The following is a 20,739-nucleotide window of genomic DNA, read 5'->3' on the forward strand; positions in this document are numbered from 1 at the left end:
ACTGCAGTCCAGCCTGGGTGACAGAGTGAGACTCCGTCTCAAAAAAACAAAACAGAACAACAAAACAACAGAAAAACAAAAAAACACAACAACATAATAAGATTCCACTGTTGAGTAACAATTATTATTACTAGTGGTACAAATAGTAGTAGTAGTAGTTCTATACTACGATCTCTATCTCCCTCTTTCTCTTTCCTTGTGTCATCCTCTCAAATAGAGAGCAAATCTTTTACAGCAGGAACCATGTAATATATTTCTATGCACATGGAAGAGACACAATACAAATATATTGAATAAATAACTAAATAATTCAATTTGAAGATTTCTATCTACAGAAAACAAAAAATAATTATGTTGTTTTTGGAATGATACTGTTACTACTATTTGCAGAGAGGGATGGAGAGGGGAGGAAAAGTGTAGTTTTATGGTGAGGACCCTGGACTTTATCATATGATAGTGCTGGACTTCACTGCTAGTTACTAGCTATGTTTGCACGGAAAAGTTAATTTAATCTAAGATTTAGCTTCTTTTTCTGTAAAGTAGGAATAACAACAGCTACCTCTCAGGATTGTCTTGAGGACTAAGTGAGAAATGTACAACATGTTACTTGCACATTATTTTGCCAATTCTAGAAATTATTGTAATCACTCAGGAATCCATAGTGGTGTCTTATAAGAGGTACAGAAATTTAACAACCTTAACATATGACATATCTCTTTCTTTCTATTATATTTTATAAAGTTAAGGACATTGACAATAAAATAGGGTAAGTCAGTAAGCATTTCTTCTTCATTCATTTGGAAATGCATTATGCTCTGTTTTGGGACCACTTCTGAATTCTTGTCTTGTATTATTCTGAAGAATTTCACTTGTTTGGCTTGTAACAAATTAGGTTAGGAGTCTGTAAGAGACTGTTTGTCTGATTGTGTTATAGTCCCAGCTGTGTCAGGGACTATTCCTTATGTTGAGCATCATGGTATTGTAAAAGTATGTCTGATTCAACTATGGGCTTCAAGTTCTAAATTTGTGTCCCAGTTTCCCCATTGCCATTAGCAATAGACCCACAGACTGGTTTCGAATCCTCTGAAAAGCCATTTTCCTAGGTGTGAAATGAACATAATCATCTGAGTGTGCTCAACAGCTTATTGTGAGCTGAAAATGGGTTAATGCATGAATAAGAGCTTTGGAAGCTGTCAAGTGCAGCACAATATATGACTAATAAATCAACAATGATTTATTGATACAAAATGAGTGGCTAATTTCATCAATGCCTAAGGCATTTAGAAAGTTACATTTGTGTTGTGTATTCACAATTGCAAGTACCTGAATTAGAATAGATTAAAAAACATGATTGATTTGGGAAAACTACCTTGGAGATACCTTATGTTCTCTTATGTTAAATTTCACACTTAGATTTCATTTTGTGGTTATTCATCACTTTTGGAATTGCTGCTTATTTCATGTTAACATTAAGGAAAAATAACTTTTGTGGTTTAGGTATAACTCCTACTTGAAGAGTGTGAGAGAATATTTACTACTCGGATGTTTGAGACATACCAAAAAATGCTTTTTGATCCTTTATCAAGAAGATGTAATGACCAAGATCGATAAAGAAAAATGCAATGGTTACTTTACCTGCAACCATCTCAAAGATGCTCTAATGTCATTTCAGAGTGAGTACTTCAAGTGGTAGGGGTAGAGGAATAAGATGTAATTAAATACTTTTTTTTTACTCAGAGATTTTAAAGATTATTACATATGCAGTAAAATTGGTAATTTTTCTCTAGCATCTAAATCCATTACTAAAGACCAAATCCTTTGCTTTAACAAAATGAGAATGAAGACATTGTTGATTGAAAAAAATATAGGAGTAACTGTTAATGGATTTTTAAGGCCTGCATTCTTTTGTATCCTGTGTGTTACTTTAGTTATTAAATTCCTACTCTAGTTCTGTTTTCAGTGAGAGTTCGTATATACTGAATGACTTGTCTAACAGTAAAATACAATTTCTTAAAATATTATTTCAATGGGTTTGCTTTTTGTTTGTTGAATTGTTTAAGTTCCTTATAGATTCTGGATATCAGACCTTTGTTGAATGCAAAGTTTGTGAAAATTTTCTCCCATTCTGTATGTTGTCTGTTTACTCTGTTGATAGTTTCTTTTGCTGTGCAGAAGCGCCTTAGTTTAATTAGGTCCTAATTGTCAAATTTTGTTTTTATTGTAATTGCATTTGGGAACTGTGTCATAAATTCTTCACCAAGGCTGATGTCCAGAATGGTATATCCTAGGTTTTCTTCTAAGGATTTTATTGCTTAAGGGCTTACATGTAAGTCTTTAATCCATCTTGTGTTAATTTTTGTATATACTGAAAGGAAGCGGTCCTGTTTCAATCTTCTGCATATGGCTAGCCAATTATCCCTGAACCATTTCTTGAACAGGGAGTCCTTTTCCCGCTGTTTGTTACTGTTGACTTTGTTGAAGATCAGGTGGTTGTAGGCGAGTGGTTTTATTTCTGGGTTCTCTTTTCTGTTCTTTTGGTCTATGTGTCTGTTTTTGTGCCAGTAACATGCTGTTTGCTTACTGTAGCCTTGTAGTATAGTTTGAAGTTGGATAATGTGATGTCTCCAGTTTTGTTCTATAACCCTATTAAAAAATGGGCAAAGGGCATGAATAGACACTTCCGAAAAGAAGACATATATGTGGCCCACAAATATATGAGAAAATGCTCATTATCACTAATCATTAGAGAAATGCAAATCAAAACCACAGTGAGATACCATCTCATGCCAGGCAGCATGGCAATTATTAAAAAGTCAAAAAAGAACAGATGCTGGTGAGGCTGTGGGGAAAAAAGAACAATTATACGCTACTGGTAAGAATGTAAATTAGTTCAGCCACTGTGAAAAGCAGCGTGGATATTTCTCAAAGGACTTAAAACAGAACTACTATTTGACCCAGCAATCCTACTACTGGGTATACACCCAAAGGAAAATAAATCATTCTACCAAAATGTACATGCACTCATATGTTCACTGAAGCCATATTCACAATAGCAAAGCCATGGAATTAACCAAGATGCCCATCAACAGTGGACTGGATAAAGAAAATGTGGTTCATATACACCATGGAATATGATGCAGCCATAGAAAAGAATGAAATCATGTCCTTTGCAGCAACATGGATACAGCTGGAGGCCATTATCTTAAATGAACTAATGTGGGAACAGAAAACCAAATAATGCATGTTCTCACTTATAAGTGGGAGCTAAACATTGACAGCACATGGACACAAGGATGGGAACAATAGACACCGGGGATTGCTTGAAGAAAGAGATTAGAGGGGGGCATGGATTGGAAGGCTAGTTATTGGGTACTATGTTCACTACCTGAATGACAGGCTCATACATACGCTAAGCCCCAGTGAAACACAACTTACCCATGTAACAAACCTGGACATGTAACACCTAAATCTAAAATAAAAGTGGAGGAAAAAAAATTTATTTCAGTGCAGAGTGTCATATACTACTGAGACAGGGAAAAATCCTGAAAAATATCAGCATCTGCATTTCTGGATATGAGGCTTAAAGCATTAATTTCTATGGCAAAAAATATTTTTAATAGACAATTTCAAGCATACACAAAAGACAAAAGTACAATATGAACTTCATTGTAGCCACAACCCAGATTCCCGAATTAGCAAGGTTTTGCCATTTGGGCTTCCTCTGTCATTCTTTTCTTCTCTGCCCTCCTCCTTCCTGACCTTTCTTCCTTCCTTTGCTTTACTGAGGAATTTCAAAGCAAATCTCAGATCTCATTCCATTTCACTCCTACGTACTTCAGTATGCATCTATACAACAAGCAAACTTTTTTCTATATAACCTTAATGCCATTATCACATATAATAAATGCAAACGTAATATTTTTGTTATGATTTAGTAATAAGTTCATACTAAAATTCCCAGACTTTCTAAAAATATCTTTTTACGTTTGATATGTTTGAATCAGAATTCAATGTTCACAAACCACATTTGATTGTTTTAGCTCTTTACCTACCTTGATCCTTTTCTCTTCTTTTTTTTTCATGCAATCGACTTACCACTGACACTGGATTAGTTGTTTTCTTGTAGAATTTCCCACAGCTTGGATTTGTTTGATTGCTTCCTTGTGTGTCATTTAATTTGCTCTTTTATCTCCCATAATTTCTATAAATAGAAACCAGCTCTAGACTTTTGAGGAGTCTAGGTGTATATATATTTTTTCAGCTGGAGTACTTAGTAGAAGATTCTGTGGGACTCATATTATACCAGATAAGGAGGAACTAGGTTTTTGATTTTCTACTTTTAACAGAACAGCCAGAATTGTTTATTGGAATGTTTCAATCTACTTTTATATAGTGATTGTATCCACTGATGATTATTGCTGGAATCCATTATCTCATTGAGGCTTGCACGATGGTGGTTTCTAATTGTATTTTTCCTACTACATGTGTTAGCCACAATTTATCTAAAAATATTACTTCCTTACATCATTTAGGACTATTTGGTTGCCCTGAAATACAATTTATAAAGACAAGCAAGATAAATGACTATTTCTTTTTCTTCAAATTGTCAGTGTTCATAGTAACTAATGCCCTAGTTATCTCTAATAGTGATGAGTGGGGCTAATATGGTTTGGGTCTGTGATCTCCCATCCAAATCTCATGTTCAATTGTAATCTCCAATGTTGGAGGTGGGGCCCGGTGGTAAGTAATTGGATCATGTGGGCAGATTTTTCATAAATGGTTTAGTATTGTTCTGTTGGTACTGTCCTCATGATAGTGAGTAAGTGAGTGCTTGTGAGATCTGGTCATTTATAAGTGCATAATACCTTCCCCCTTGCTCTCTTGCTCCTCCTGCTCTGGCCATGTGAGGTGCCTGCTCCCCCTTTACCTATCACCATGATTGTAAGTTTCTGGGGCCTCCTCTGAAGCTAAGCAGATGGCAGCATCATGCTTCCTATAGCCTGCAGAACTGTGAGCCAATTAAACCTCTTTTCCTTATAAATTACCCAGTCTCAGGTATTTTTTCATTCTCTCTTGTCATTATTAAGTCAAAGATTTTGATATATTCACATATGTAAATGAAATGTAGCCATAACTTTAGGTTTACACAAAAAAATTGCAGAGAATTCCCATATACTCCATACACAATTCTCCCTATTATTAACATCTTACATTAATGTGGATCATTTACCACGATTAATGAAACACTATTGATTCATTATTATTAATTAAAATGCATATTTTATTCATATTTCCTTAGTTTTTACCTGATATCCTTTTTCTGTTCTAGGATCCCATCCAGGATACCATAACATTTGGTTGTGATGTCTCTCCTTAAGCTCCCCTGGGCTGTAAGAGTTTTTTAGACTTGTTTTTGATAATCTTAACAGAGTGCTGGTCAGACATTTTGTAAATGTTCCCCAGTGGAATTTGTCTAATATCCTTTTCATGATTATACTGAGATTATGGATTTCTGAGAGGAAGACCAAAGTGGAAAATTCCATTTCATCGCATCATATCAAGGATACATGCAATCAACATAACTGATCACTGTTGATGTCCTTGATCACCTGGTGGATGCAGTGTTTTTTAGATTTCTGCAGTGTAAAGTCACTCTTTTTTTCTGCCTTTCCATATTGTATTCTGTGGAAGGAATTCACCATATGCCATCCACATTTAATGGTAGAGTATTACAAAATTATCTAGAATTCTTTCACATGGGAGATTTGTCTCTATTTTTTGATCATTTATTTCAGTAAAGACTAATGTATTTATTTCATATTTTAGGTTATAATCAATCACGACTTTATCTTATTGCTTAAATAGTTCCAACTTTGACTTTTGGGAGCTCTTTCAGTGAGTTCCTGTGTCTATTTGACATACTCCTATTGCTGTGAATTTTTTTTTGTTTGTTTGTGAACATTGCCTTACCTTCTGGCACTACTAGATGCTCCAGGCTCATCTTATAAAGTTCCTTCCTTAGTTCTGAATAAGCTCTTTCTCTAAGGAGCTCTGGTTCCTTTTTTTTTAGAAAATGGTATTAGAAACCAAGATCTAGGTGCTAGATATGTTCATTGCTGCTGGAATTATTGCTTTTAAGCTCTTAATTCATTTTGATTCTCCAATTTTTCTATCTCTGTCCAAAGAAAGCCTCTTTAAGTTGGCTTTAGTGTTATTCTTAAATAATTCCACAGGACTTTCATTGCTTCCTTCTTTTCCTGCCCCAAAAAAAGGCTCCCAGGCTCAGTTGGTATATTTTTTCAGATCTAGAATTAGCTATTGGTCCTATTGTGGGAAATGATATTTAGGCACCAAAATCTAGGGGCCAGTAAAAGAAATTGGGCCAGAATTTATTTTACTGGGTTCTTATTGCTTCTTATAGTGAACATATTTAAGAAATACATATTTTTGAAAAAAAAACACATGTTCTTGCTGATTTTTCTAATTTCTTTAATTTTATACTTTTATTTCTTTTCTAACAATGAAATTCTTAGTTTTCAGTGTAAGAGAAATATATGTGTATTGGGTATAGTTAGTATATATAAAAAATTATATATATATAGTATGTCTATACATATGTGTGTATGTATTTTTATATATAATCTTAGGGTATTAGTACCAAAATTACTATTGGTACTATTACAAAGAAACTGAAATTACTTTTGCACCAACCTAATGCTAACAATAAAATTACTAAACAAAGTTTCACATATTTTTACAGCTCTATTTGTCTTCAGAAAATATTCCAATGTGGAGATGTAATCAAATATTGTATTTTAATGTCACGTGATTGTTTTCTTTGTTATATTGTTTTATTAATTTTGTATACAACTACATTTATTTATTTTTACTTATTTTTAGAGAAAGCTCTTTTAAATTTTAAAAATATGTACATTATTTACATGATTCCCAAGCTGAAACTGTGTAGCAAGGTATATCCAAAGAAATCTTTGTATTCCTGTACCCTTCACGTTGTTTCTTCTCTCACGGTATAGGTAACCATTGGTATTTGTTTGTTTTTGGTTTTCCTTCCAACGTTTTCTTTATCAAATTTTCTGCACCTTGCTTTATTTTAACTTAAAAATATATCTCAGCAATTACTCCGTGTAATAAGAAACCTCCTTATTCCTTTTATACATTGTATAATATTTCCTTGTGTGTTGTGTCTATGCCATAATTTATTCAACCAATCCTCTATCGATAGGTGTTTGGATTTTCTCCAATCTTTTACCATCACAAATAATGTCTTGATGAATAATCTCGTGCATTTGTCACTCTATATCATTGCTAGTGTGGTTTTTTTCTCTTTTGTAAAGCAGGGATAACAAAAGTACTTTGTAGATTTGTTTAGAGCATAAAATGTGATGTGGTGTATGGTATGTTTGGTGTAATGTCTGGCACATGGTTATTGCAGCTGCAAATATAATTATTATCAAGTGTAAAGTGCTACAATTCCTGTTTTAGGGTATTGTGGAAACACATTAGAGAGATGTTTAATCCCAACTCTGTGTGTGTGTGTGTGTGTGTGTGTGTGTGTGTGTGTGTTGGACACAATGAGTGTGAGTAGGAGTGGGGAAGGTTAGATAGAAACAAATGACACCTCAGCTGAGGCTTGAAGGCGAACAGATTTTTTGGATCAGGGGAGGAGGTTCCATGCAAAAGAAGCATATTGGAAGGTCAGATCAGGAGAAAGAACAGATATTTTTGAGAACTTCAAGAAAAACTTAGGTTATAAAGGAGAGGAATGGTGACTGATGACGTAAAGGTAAGCAAGTGGTTGGTACCGGAGGGATATTTTTTGCTCCTCAAATACTTAATTCTGAAGGTGATGGAGAATTAGTAAAGGATTTTATGCCAAGAAAGGACATGAGAAAATTTTCATTTTACAAAACTCATGCCAGCATTTCCTCTGTCATGCAGGAAATTCAGGCAAGAAATACGAGGAACTAAACTATGGCAGTGACTGTGGACATGGAAAAATTATCCCCAGCTCACTCTTGGGACTCTTTCATCTCTGACTTTAGGACTCCAGCCTCTCCCAGTTCTCCATTTTTCAAAATTTCTTTGCTTATTCTTCCAGCAACTGTCCTTTAAGGAAGTCACTTCCTAAGACTTGATTTGAAGTCTCTTTCTAGCTCTATACTCTTTTGGGGTGCTCTCATTTACTCTCATGGTTTCAAATGTTACCTCTATGCAGTTCACTTGCATATCTGCATCTCTATTTCTAACCTAACTCTTTCTAGAATTCCAGATTCATATATCCAACTGTTAGCTAAACATTTCCAGTTGTATTTCCTCTAAACATTTTGAACTTAGCATTTTTCAAACCAACATCATCTCCTCTCCTCCCCTCTCCTCCGGCCACTCCCCCAAACACAAACCTTGTCTTTTTGGTTTCCTTCATCATTACCTGCTTTACATTGTCATTGAAACAAAAGCATTCCTTATATCTTATCCATACACCTCACAGACATCTGTGCCTCAGGTGCTGTCTCATCTGTGGTCTGAGTCTAACTTTTCTATCTATTTCCTCTAACACAGCCTTGGCTCTGGCCTTCATCACTCCTCAGTTGTACTACTAATTTTCATAACTTCAGTGGTTTCTCCTCCTTAATCTTTTCCCTCCCTCTACTTATCTTTTACTACCAGAATGGTGCTTCCAAAATCTGCAATGGATTCTGATTGTCTTCAGAATACAGGCCATGGTCCTGTGGTGAGACATTCGGAACTCTGTGGCTGCCCATCAATCTACCTTCAAACTCTGAGCTGCCACCATACTCCATGAACATCAGGAGGCTCAACAAACATTCCTTGTGTTTTCCTTCAAGCCTCTCCTTGCATGATTCCTTGGGTGACAGTACCATTCTTCCTATTATTTCCTCTCCAAGTCCTCTTTACCTTTCAAGTCCCAGCTCTTACGTCCCCTCCCCAGTGAAGCCCTCTTTGAACCAGTCTCTTACCAGCATTTAGCATAAATTGACCCCTTTCTCCTCTGAACTGCAAATCATTTATAAGAACCTTGACTTTGCCAACTATGGCTATAATTGTCCTCCCTGTACTTGATTGTATATGTGGGTATCCCTTACAAAACTATACATTCATAAAAACCTATCATCATCCCTTATATATGGTGGTGCTCAGAGTATCATCTGGAATTATTTAAATACAATCTCTTGTAATTCATTATCTTTAGGTCAAGAAGGTACAATCAGCATAAGGAAATTGGTTAAATTCTGACAATTATGACCAAACATTTTAACACATTGTACTGAGTACTTAGTAGGAATCAAGCAACATGCCCAATGCTTTATAGATTTCATTTTCTTATTCATCCTGACTACCCTATGAGATAGTTTCTGCTATCATGTCCACTTTATCAAAGGGGAAATTAAGATTTAGGGACACTAATTAAATTGCCAACATCATAAATCAGTAAAAGGAAGAAGTAGCATTCAAACCCAGCTGAAAAAGACCTGTGCCTTAGACACATCAGATGCTTTCCTGCTCCAACATTGTCGAATGGAAGAACTGGTGCATAGTGTGAGTTCAGAAAGTCATTAAATGTCAGTAACCTCGTATGAGTTTGATGGGATTCAGAACATAGTACACCAAAATATGGCACCTCAGCATTTGAGAAAACAGTAGAAGCAGGAATATTATTCTCATCTTCCCTGTCCCTTCTCCCCTGAAACAGGTCATAAGACCCTTATTCTAGAGGTGCCCTTCCTATACCTGGAAGACAAAGGGACACAAATAACACACAAGAACACAGGGACACAGATAATAATGTGAACAAATAGGCCTTGCTAAGTACCCCCAGTTTATTACCGTTGGATCATACCCCCTTTGTTCAATCACACTTCTCCATGACTATCCATTTCTTCATCAAAACTGGCATTAAGCGGCTAGGCACGGTGGCTCATACCTGTAATCCCAGCACTTTGGGATGCTGAGGCAGGCAGATCACTTGAGGCCAAGAGCTTGAGACCAGCCTTGCCAACCTGATCAAACCCCATCTCAACTAAAAATACAAAAATTAGCCGGGATCGGTGGGGCATGCCTGTAGTCCTAGCTACTTGAGAGGCTCACACAGGAGAATCGTTTGGCCCCAGGAGGCGGAGGTTGCAGTGAGCCGAGATCGCACCACTGCACTCCAGCCTGGGTGACAGAGTGAGACTCTGTCTCAAAAAACAAAACAAAACACCAAAACTGGCATTAAAAATACACAGTTTTTCCTATTTGTGTATTCAATTCTTATGGTTCCCATGTCACATAGAACTTATATTAAATAATTTTGTATAATTTTTCTCTCATTAAGCTGTCTTTTGTTATAGGGATTTCAACCATGAACTTGGTAATGAGCCAGAGAAGGTAACTTTTCATCCCCTACAAGACCTGTAAGTCCAAAACAAAATTTTGTGCATTTTCTGGCTAAGGACAATAATTCCTGTGTGGGAATATTAAAGACAAGTCTAGGAATACCATAAAATGATAAAAAAGTCAAACTTGGAAGAAAAGTTAGACAATTTGTTTATAAAGAAATATTCTGAATTTCCGAGGGATTTCCTGTTACTTTTAAAATTTACATTTTCTGAGATACTGTTCATATAATACTTAAAGAAGATGGAGTAGTAGCCCCAAGAGAGAAACTCCACAGACTTTAAATGTTGGTGCATTTATTCAGCAAACATATTAATAAATATCCATTCTGTACTAGGTGCTGTAAGAAGATACAAAGTGGGATCAAATGTCTACATATTGCTTATAATCTAACAGCGGGGATAAGAAATATACTCAGCAGGTTACAAGAGCTAGTGATAACTCATTACTGCCTTAGAAGGGTTTCAGTTCCAGCTGCAATTTCCATAGGAATTCTATGGAGAGAGAGAAAAGTCTCTATGTTACAGGGTATAAATAGATTTTTACTGAAGACAGCAACTGGTGGCAAAGTTATAGAAATACAGTTTTGCCAGGATCAGACTTACATCTCAAATAATTACTTTAAATCTCTTGAAAAAAAAAATCATTTTGTAAACTTCAGTGTCAGTCAGTCAAATAATCAATATGTCCAGTTTGGTTAGAATTGTATAAGAAAGTCATACATTTTTAAAACATTTCCTCTCTTCCGATAAATTACAAATGATGAGGTCTGCCAATAAGAAGCATCTAATTATGTTCAAAACAAAAACCTTAACTTGATCTGGTTTGCAAGTACTTTCTGAGGTAGTATGGATACTGCCTGGTGTTCAATAAAAGGAACATACTGTCTTGTTGAACTGAGAGCAATTTTGTGTTCCGCCTTCTACCCTGCCAAGAACTAGCTGTTCTTGAGACTTAGCACAAGTCCTTCAATCTCTTTTTTTAAGCCTAGTAGCTAGGTGATCTTTAAAATCTCCTCTGTCAGTCAAATTATTTCATTTAATATCACCTTATTTAAGCCCATGCTAACAAAAAAATAGTGAAGAGTTCTCTAATTTGTGCAAGTCTATATAAAAGCTAATCATTGTGTGACAAAAAGAAATAAAATGCTTCCATTCTTAAAGTCAGACCATACCTTCCTGTGGCTAATTTGGGCTTTGGGCAGCCATAAGAATAGGCCTGCTTATGCCTTCAATCCCAGCACTTTGGGTGGTCAAGGCGGGAGGATTACTTGAGGCCAGGAGTTTGAGACCAGCCTGGGCTACATAGCAAGCATAGTGAGACCTTGTCTCTACAAAAAAAATAACAAAAAAAAGAGCCCATCATAATGTAGTCCCAGCCACTTGGGAGGCTGAGGTGGGAGGATCACTTGAGCTCAGGAGTTTGAGGCTGCAGTGAGCTATGATCATGCTAATGTGTTCCAACTTGGGCAATAAAGCAAGAATCTGTCTCTAAAAAAAAAAGAAAAGAAAAGAAAAAGAAAAGAGCTTTAATTCAGAAATGAATAAATAGAACAGAATTTATTCATCTAACAAATATTTATTGAGCACTTACTATGTACCAGACACCATGTCAGGTGCTGAGGAACACGGTAGTGCACAAAGTCTCTGCCCTTGGCGAGCTTCTAGTCTAGAGGAGGGAAGTTAAGTAAATGAATGTATTAGGATGCTGCAGTGGGGCTTTTATGTCCTTGTGTCTTGTCTCAAAGGTGATAAGGACATAAGAACTGCCAAGTAACTCTATATCCCTAAGGAAGGACACGTAGCAGATGCCAAGGGTAAACACTTCCAGCCTATAAAACGGTGGAAATTTGAGACAGAGCAAGAGCAAGAGCCAGAATGACAGTGTGTACATGAAGAGAAAGGGAGAATGAGAATCCCTAGGAAAAAGTTTTCAGGAGCTTTAAGAGAGCCAACTGGAAGGCTTGACAAACGTGTTCTGGAAGTGGAGGACTACTGTTGCCTCCTGCCAACAGACTAGTGGTAGGGGTACCCCCGCCTGGTATCAAAGAAAAATGGCGGTCCTGGAAGAAGATTTGCAACCAAGGTGCTGGATAAGAGAGAGAGAGTTTCCTTGTGGGCCCAGTGGCGACAGAGCCCAAGCACACTGCCTGGAAGAACAGAAGGACCTCCAAGAGGCATGAGTGAGGTGGGTTGCTGGATGCCCACAGGCTGAGGGAGGAAAGCCTAAAGACAGCGCGAGGAGTGGCACAATCTACCTTAGAAAGGCACAGAGAGAGTTCCGCTTCTTCCTCCCCGCTAACAAACAAACCCCAAACCCACAAGAAAGCATCCGGAAAGCAAGGGATGATTGTACCGTGCTCTCTGTTTAGAAGGACTCAAGAGCATATCATGACTGCATCTGCACCCTAAGCATGTGCTCTTTGCCCACAAACTATCTTCCGCTTCTTTCATGCTGGCTGGTGAGGGTCCAGGAACTTGAGTTAGAACATGCTGGAGCAAGCTGGACACGCTGAGCTCTGCACTCAAGGCTTCCTTGCCTGCATCAGACCTGAGCTGCAGACAGCTTTAACTTGAAGGATCTTACAAATTGTACTTATTTCATTGGTCTAGCTATTTTCAAATCTGAAATGAGACTTTTCTAGTGAGGGGGCCAGAAAAGCTATGGGACTTGCCCATGATCCAAGAGGAAAAATACACAGAGAGAAGGCTTAGAACGACTATCTGTGAAACAATACATTTGCTTCATGAGCATAAATCTTGTTCATTTAACAAAGATTGTCTCACATTAGTCACACAGACACACACTTCCATTATAAAAGATCAAAAGGCATTATAGTGAAAATGTAATAATACATAAAAATGGGGGCTTAGGCCAGACATGCAGACCACTGCTTTAAGAAACTGAATGTAATGAAGAAACTGAACATGGCTTTTCTTTCTCTTTCCCCTACCCCATCACTTCCTGTTCTCTATTGCCTCATTTATTTCTATCATTTCCAGCACTTGGGGACATTTTTAGTTTAGTTTGATTACATTCAGTCCCACGGTGAGGCTGTGTAGAGATAAATATATCTGTAAGTCAGAAATATCGCAAACCCGAAGACGAATAATCGCATTGCCTTGTCATGTTTCTTTTAGTCAGAAAGTAGTGTCTGAAAACTAAAGAATTACTCTTAATATACAGTTCTCTTCTAGGGACAGTATTTGATGTTAGATCTTTGGTAACGTTGTTTTGTGGGAAGGGATCTTTATCTTATGTATCACCTTCAAAGGAGAATAAATAAGAATGAGCAAGTTGAAGAAAACTCAAGGTGAGAGGTTTCTTTTTCAATAACATTAAGTAGAAAATGACAGCATATAGATACCAGTGTGTCTTCTTGTGGGTTTTGAAAAATTTAGAGTATTACAACAGGCATTTAATTGCCAAAATATATACAACTTTGATGCTCAACAATGATTATGTTTATAATATTTACTAGAACCTTCAAGTGCCCTCTCAGATTGATCTTCTGCATTTATTCATCTTTTCTCACTTCCTCCAACCTCTGACAGTCATTGGAAGAGGTGTCTATCCTTGTGATCAAGGTCATTACCTCCCATGGCCTTAGGACTCCTCGATGACCTTTGCTCTATGGATAATTTCCTCTCTGTTCTACAGACTCATTCTCTCTCTCATGGCTTGTGCTCAGCCTGTTAAAAAAAAGATTAAATCTCCGTGGGTCCTAATATTAGAACAAAAAACTTCCTTGACTTTGCATCTCTGTGTACCTACTATCTAACCATCCCTGTGTTAGCAATCATTTCCTAGCAGTCAAATTCAACAGACAATTTTCAGTTCATATTTTACTTATGACAATAGTAGTTATAATAACAACCCCCCAAAATTTTAGAACCTTGGCAGAATAATTTATTTCTTGCTCACATCATAGTCTGACATGGGTGTTTTTTAGGTGAGGATGGCTTTCCTCTGTGTGATGACTCAGGGACCCTCTCTCTTTCCTTATTGTTGCTCTGTCATGAGTTAGATCTTGTAGTCCTCTGCTTCCAGCTCTTAGAAATGGAATAAGAGGACAGAGGTGGCATACCTCTCTTTCAATTGCCTTGGTACTCACATTCTATTGATTGAAACTAGTAAAATGGCACCACCAAAATACACATGAGGCTGGGAATGTATTTCTTGCTGGGTCAGTGGCAACTTTTTACTAAAGAAGGAGAAGCATAAATTTTCAATGAAGAAGTGGCTGTTGGCCGCTATCTATTCTTGAAACTGTCTACCCTTTTACATCATTTTACAGAACTCTTTCCTGTCTCTCCTTTTACCTTTCTGACAATGCAGCATCTTCTTTCTATTCCTTCCTCTCACACTTCACTGCGTGTCAGAACTCTCTATGATTTCCACCCTATTCTGCCCTCTCCGCACAAGCTTTTATAGATTCAACTAAAATCTGCATACTGATTGCTCACAAATTTCTATCTCCAGCCAACTTCTCCCTGGAACTTCAAACTATGTATTAAATATTTTTTTTGGACACATCTGCTGGAAAACCAATAGTCTCCTTGAATTTGCTGTGTCTGAAACTAAACTCTTTATCTTATCTCACTCTCATCTTCAAACGGAATCCTGCTTCTGCATTAACTAGTTAATAACGTTACCATATATTTAGTCAACCAATATAGAAATCTGGGAGTCATCCTAAAATACTGTTTGTTTTTCACAATTCTCTCCCTTCCTATGCCCCACTTCCCATTAAAAATCAACCTCTAAATAGCATTCTTTTGAAGTATTTTACAAACTATTTCATCCACTGTTTCAAGAACCTTATTTTATGTTAATAAAATGGTTATTATATTCCTCTTTATGATACAAAAGCAGATGCATATACTGTGATGGTAAATTTTAGGGGTCAACTTGACTGGATCATGGGATTCCCAGATAGCTGGTAAAGCACTATTTCTGGGTGTGTCTGTAAGGGTATTTCTGGAAGAGATCAGCACTGATTCAGTAGACTGAGTAAGGAAGATCTGCCCTCACCCAGTGAGGGTAGGCACCATCCCATTGGCTAAGGCCCAGATAGGACTAAAGGAGGAAAGGCAAATTCTTTCTCTTTGTTCTCTCTCTCTCAACCTCTCTCTCTCCTGGAGCTGGGACACCCCTCTTCTCCTGCCCTTTGACACCAGAACTCCAGGTTCTTTGGCTTTTGAACTTTACTTGCACCAGCACCCCACCCAGCCCCTCGGCCCTTCAGCCTCAGACCGAGAATTACACCATTGGCTTCCCTAATTCTGAGACTTTCGGACATGGACTGAGCCACGCTAATGTCTTCCCTGGTTCTTCAGCTTGCAGATAGCTTGTCATGAGTCTCTCATAATTCTCCTAATAAACCCCTTTCATAGATGTATGTGTACATGTATATCTATATCTCGATTTATATCTGTAATTGTATCTCTATATTGTATCTCTATATATCTCCTATTGGTTCTATCTTTCGGGAGAACCCTAATACATAGACAATATTGTTTAAAAGCATTTTAAAAGACAACAAATTGGCTAGTGTTTGAAAATTTGAAAAATAAAGATTAGTTAAATGAGAAATTAACTAATTAACTAATGTTAAATAAGAAATTGGCTCATAAGATTATCGAGGCTGAGAAATCCCATCATCTGCAGCCAGTGAGCTGGAGACCCAGGAGACTCAATGATACAGTTCCAGTCCCACTCTAAAGGCCTGAGAACCAGGGCAGCTGATGGTATAAATTTCAGTCCAACTCTGAGTCTGAAAGGTAGGAGAACAATATGCCAGCTTAAAGACAATAATGCAGAGATAAGTGAAATCTCCCTTACCCAAATTTTTGTTTGATTTAGGCCTCCAGTGGATTGGCTGAGGCCTGCCATCCAATTTTCCCCATGGGAAAGGTAATCTGCTTCTTTTAGTCTGTTGGTTCAGATGTTAATCATATTTAGAAACACCCTCACAGACACATCCGGAATAATGTTCAATCAAATATCTAGGCACCCCATGGCCCAGTCAATTTGACACATAAAATTATTACACTAATATATTGTGAACCTTTTCCATATTATTAAGTATTTATCAAAGCTATGATTTTGTTCCTTGTATAATCTTAAATTTTATAGATATATTATTAATCATTTAAAAATCCCCCATTGCTTGATATAAAATTGTTATAAATTTTTACCAACAGAAAAATGTAGCAAACATCTTTGTATTCATATCTTATATCTTTGCTTCCATATCTATCTATAGTGGTATGTTGTGGAATTGTCTGTCTGCTCCTCTTTGCTTCCTTTCAGAAACTCCCCCTCCCCAACTTAGTGTGTCTCTGATGGGGCAATTTAGCCTAATGCACCACCCCCACCCAACCAACACCACCACCGGAGTGGTAACCAGATCAAGTTAGACAGTCAGAATAACCCATTCTCATCTCTCAGGGATGGTTCAATGATGGACATGGGTACCACACCCGGTGACATGGAGTGCTCCCTGAGACTTTGTCGATGGAACCGTCATGGAAGACGGATTTATTACGTTGGGATTGCTGAACTGTGAGGATGTGATGCACATCCTTAGCCTTGGAGATAAAATGTTTCCATGGAATGAGGTGAACGTACAGAGAAAGGAAAAGTTAAGAGATGCAGAGAAATACAGACTTCCCTGTAACGTTATTGATCCCTTATTCATTGTTGCCTATAGAAAATTTATTCTTGGAATTCTCAATTACTTAGACTAATAAGTCCCATTTGTGTGTAGATTATTGTGAATTGTAGATCTCTCATTTTCAATTGAAGGGGACAGGTTTTTAGAAATTAGATTACTTAGACATAGGTAATGAACACTGATTAAATAATTTTATCGGATTACTTTTTAAAAACATTGTATTAATTTATATTTTTAATCAGCAGTTTATTAAAAGTAATAATAAAACAAAAATAGAAAAATAATAGAAATGATAACATAGCATTAGGAACAAATATTTAATTAAGTACTATTATATACCAGGCACTAAACCCAGGGTTATCTTTGCCAGGGAGTAAATCATACATATGTTTGCTTTCCATTCATATATATACTCATTGTTTACTAAGGGCACATTGAAATAGACATTAATAAAATGGGCCAAGAGTCTTAAATATAGAGAATAAATCATATACGCTGCAATTTATTGTGTATGCCTTTGTTTTTCTTTTAAACCTTTAAAATAAAAATAGCTGGCTTAGCCATTGTATGCTAAAGAAAATAAATGTACAACAAATAAAACCCAATGTTTTTGGAAAGGTAATGCTATTTGTCATAACATGTAAATCTCTGTGACCTATTACTACAGAGACTACACTTATTATTCAAGCTGGAGCAATTGTAAGAATGAAAGGGAGAGCTCTTAATAAATACACTGGGATAAGCAGTATAAACTGAAACTGTTCTGTGCATAGTGGGACATATAGTCACTTGATTTCATACAATGTCTATTTTTTACTTAAATAAAGAGATGCTGTTGCATTGGCAGACATTTTGAACTCTGACCCACACAATTATTTGTGGGTCCAGAGACTTTCATCTCTGACATGTGGCTTCTAAGGGTACACTGGGTTTTGCCTTTGGGGAGGATTTATGGATCATGCCTGGAAATGAGGCAATCATATTCACCCACATTCTGTTGGCAAGAAATCAGTCATTTGGCCACATCTAAATACAATGGTGGCTTCAAATTGTAGTCCATTTAAATAGCCAGGAGGAAAGGGAAAATGGTTCAGTAATAGCCAGCCAGTATTTTTCCATAGCTTAAAAATAGAACATTTTAAATAATCTTTGTATGTTTACAGAAACATGCAAAAAATTGGATCCAGAAGAAATACAACTGTAGGTTGATATTATATTTTATCTCTCGAACATTGCTATTCTGATATTTCTAAACTAGCCCTGAAAGAGATTCAGTTAAAATATGTAAGACAGAATTTATCTCCTATTAGATTACACTGTTCAAAAATTCTGTCACATCTAATTTTTATCAGAACCCATGTGCCTAATCCCATTTTATTTCAACAACTCTATATAATATAAAGAGCACAAGATTCCTAGTCAGAAAGACCTGAGTCACAATCCTGATTGCTGTTTATTTGATGAAGGATCTTGAAGAAGCTACTTAACCTTTTTAAGCCTCAGTTTCCTGTCCTGTAAAATGGAAGCAAATGCCTATCTCCGAAGGTTGTGAGAATTAATTAAGATGAGTACTTAACATGCCAAGTTTAATGCTTTCCCCATAACAGATGGTCAATAAGACTGATCCCTTTCTCCTAGAGTAGTTAACTTCTGTGGGATTAAATAATTGCTACTCCAAACAACTGTCCCCTCTCTCTAATTAATAAAGCATGTCAACTGGAAAGACTTCATTTTAATCTGAAGTGCAGACATTTTGTAGTTGCTAAAATGTTTACAAAAGTTACTCTTCTTCAAAGACAATTTAAAAATAATTTAGTGTAACAAATCCTATTCTCCCCACCTCTCTAATTTTGTATGATGACTTCACACATTGAGTTCATTGTTCAAAAGATTTCTGAGGTGTTATGAGTGCAGAAAGGCACAAACTAATTTTCATGCCATAATAAATTTAATTTTTTATCAAAGGAATGGAGAGATTTTTTTTTTTTTCAGAAATAACGGTGCCTTAAAAGATAGTTGAGACTAGGGAAGAATGATGTGGAAATAGAAGGTGAGCTCTCAGAACCTGACAGTACACCAGCGCAAGTTCATGCTCTAACAATTGGTGTGTGTCACAAACTAGGTGATTCTTCAGGAGACTAAAGGTTGAACATAATCCTAGCAATCTTCGTGTCTAAGTAGGCTCTTCAGCAATATCTTTGTTTTGGGGCTTTGGTAACACATACAGTCTACTTGAGTTTTAAGGCTGCTTTTTACCAATGTCTCAAAAGAATTTGAAAGCCTAACAGAATTTAATACTAGCTACTAAAATCAGAGCAGGCTGTCACAGAGAGTTTAAAATTTTTTTTCTGAAAAGTAAGAACATTTTGGTTTTCTGAGACCTTGAGTGGAATGACCTGAGTGCATATCTAAGTGACTTTCAAAAATGTAGTTATTACCAAGTCTTGCCTATAAAAATCCACTTAAAAAGAAAGAGAGAGAGAGAGACAGGGTGCTCTGTCGTCCAGGCTGGAGTGCAGTGGCACAATCCTAGCTCACTGCAACCTCGACCTCCTAGGTTCAAGCAATCCTTCCACCTCAGCCTCCTAGTAGCTAGGACTACAGGTGGAGCCCACCATGCCCCTCTAATTTTTATTTATTTTTTTTAATAGAGATTGGGGTTTTGCTGTGTCACCCAGGCTGGTCTCGAACTGCTGACCTCAAAGCAATCCTCCTACCTCAGCCTCTTAAAGTTCTGGGATTACAGGTGTAAGCTACCACGCCTGGCCAAGAGCCCACTGTTTTAAGTCTACAAGTGGTGTTAAATTATTTCTCTGCATAAAGGATTTATAACAAAATTAAAGGACTAACTTCATTCCAGGTTATGTTTGGTTGCTTAATAACATTTGGGAAGGGAAGAATCCACTTGTAGCTAAGAAAATATAGGTAAACCCATGAAGAATTCTGCCTCTATTTTCATATTTAACCACCTGCCTTATCATCCCAGATATTCCCTGTTTGGCTACGACCCTCATTGTGTCCCTTTTCTTGATGGCTTTAATTCCCATGAGTCTCTAACTGCCACATACTAGTCTTTATTGCACCTCATTTATTCAGGGTTCCAGATGCAGACTATATTTTCTGATAGATGAATCTTGGCCAAGTGTTAATGAGCAAGGACTAGAAAGATGATTTTTGGTAATACATTCATTTTAGCTGAGACGTTTAGACAAATTTACTCTGCGCTTGTTTTCTAAAACATAAATGGCTGGCATTTTAGGCTTGCATAGAGCTGATTTTAATGACACTTAAATATAGGGTGGACCATCGTTATCAGCAACCCTGTGTTCCTTTGTGGCAAGAAAAAAGGTTGGACCAAATTGATTAGTCTGGTGGCTCTTTATTAATATTTTGAAGTAATGTCTGTAAAATAAATTGTGGTGCGGTGCCATGTGCCTCCAGGGACCTCTAACACATTTTTAGTGCTTGTTAAATTCAAAGTGATGCTGAAATTATAGCAAAGTAATAACAAACTGACCAAAGTTTAATAGCAAACTTTCATTTTCTGCATCAAGCATTTGCTGAATACAGACCTAGAAATTTAAATCTGGCCTTCTCCGGAGATGAGCAGTTCTCATGAACAGACCAAGAAATTCGCCTGT

At 36.8% G+C, this 20,739-nt stretch overlaps 1 long non-coding RNA gene across 1 annotated transcript in view; it reads left to right on the forward strand.

Annotated features, from left to right (window-relative positions):
• Positions 1-1,504: 1,504 nt before the first annotated feature.
• Positions 1,505-20,739, forward strand: part of LOC104001865 (uncharacterized) — a 52,636-nt gene continuing 33,401 nt past the window's right edge. Inside the window, exon 1 of the long non-coding RNA XR_001708949.4 lies at positions 1,505-1,673. This is a non-coding gene — a long non-coding RNA (uncharacterized LOC104001865). The remainder of the gene's footprint in view (positions 1,674-20,739) is intronic.

Source organism: Pan troglodytes, chromosome 14, assembly GCF_028858775.2.
Source record: "Pan troglodytes isolate AG18354 chromosome 14, NHGRI_mPanTro3-v2.0_pri, whole genome shotgun sequence".
Lineage (NCBI taxonomy): Eukaryota > Metazoa > Chordata > Mammalia > Primates > Hominidae > Pan > Pan troglodytes.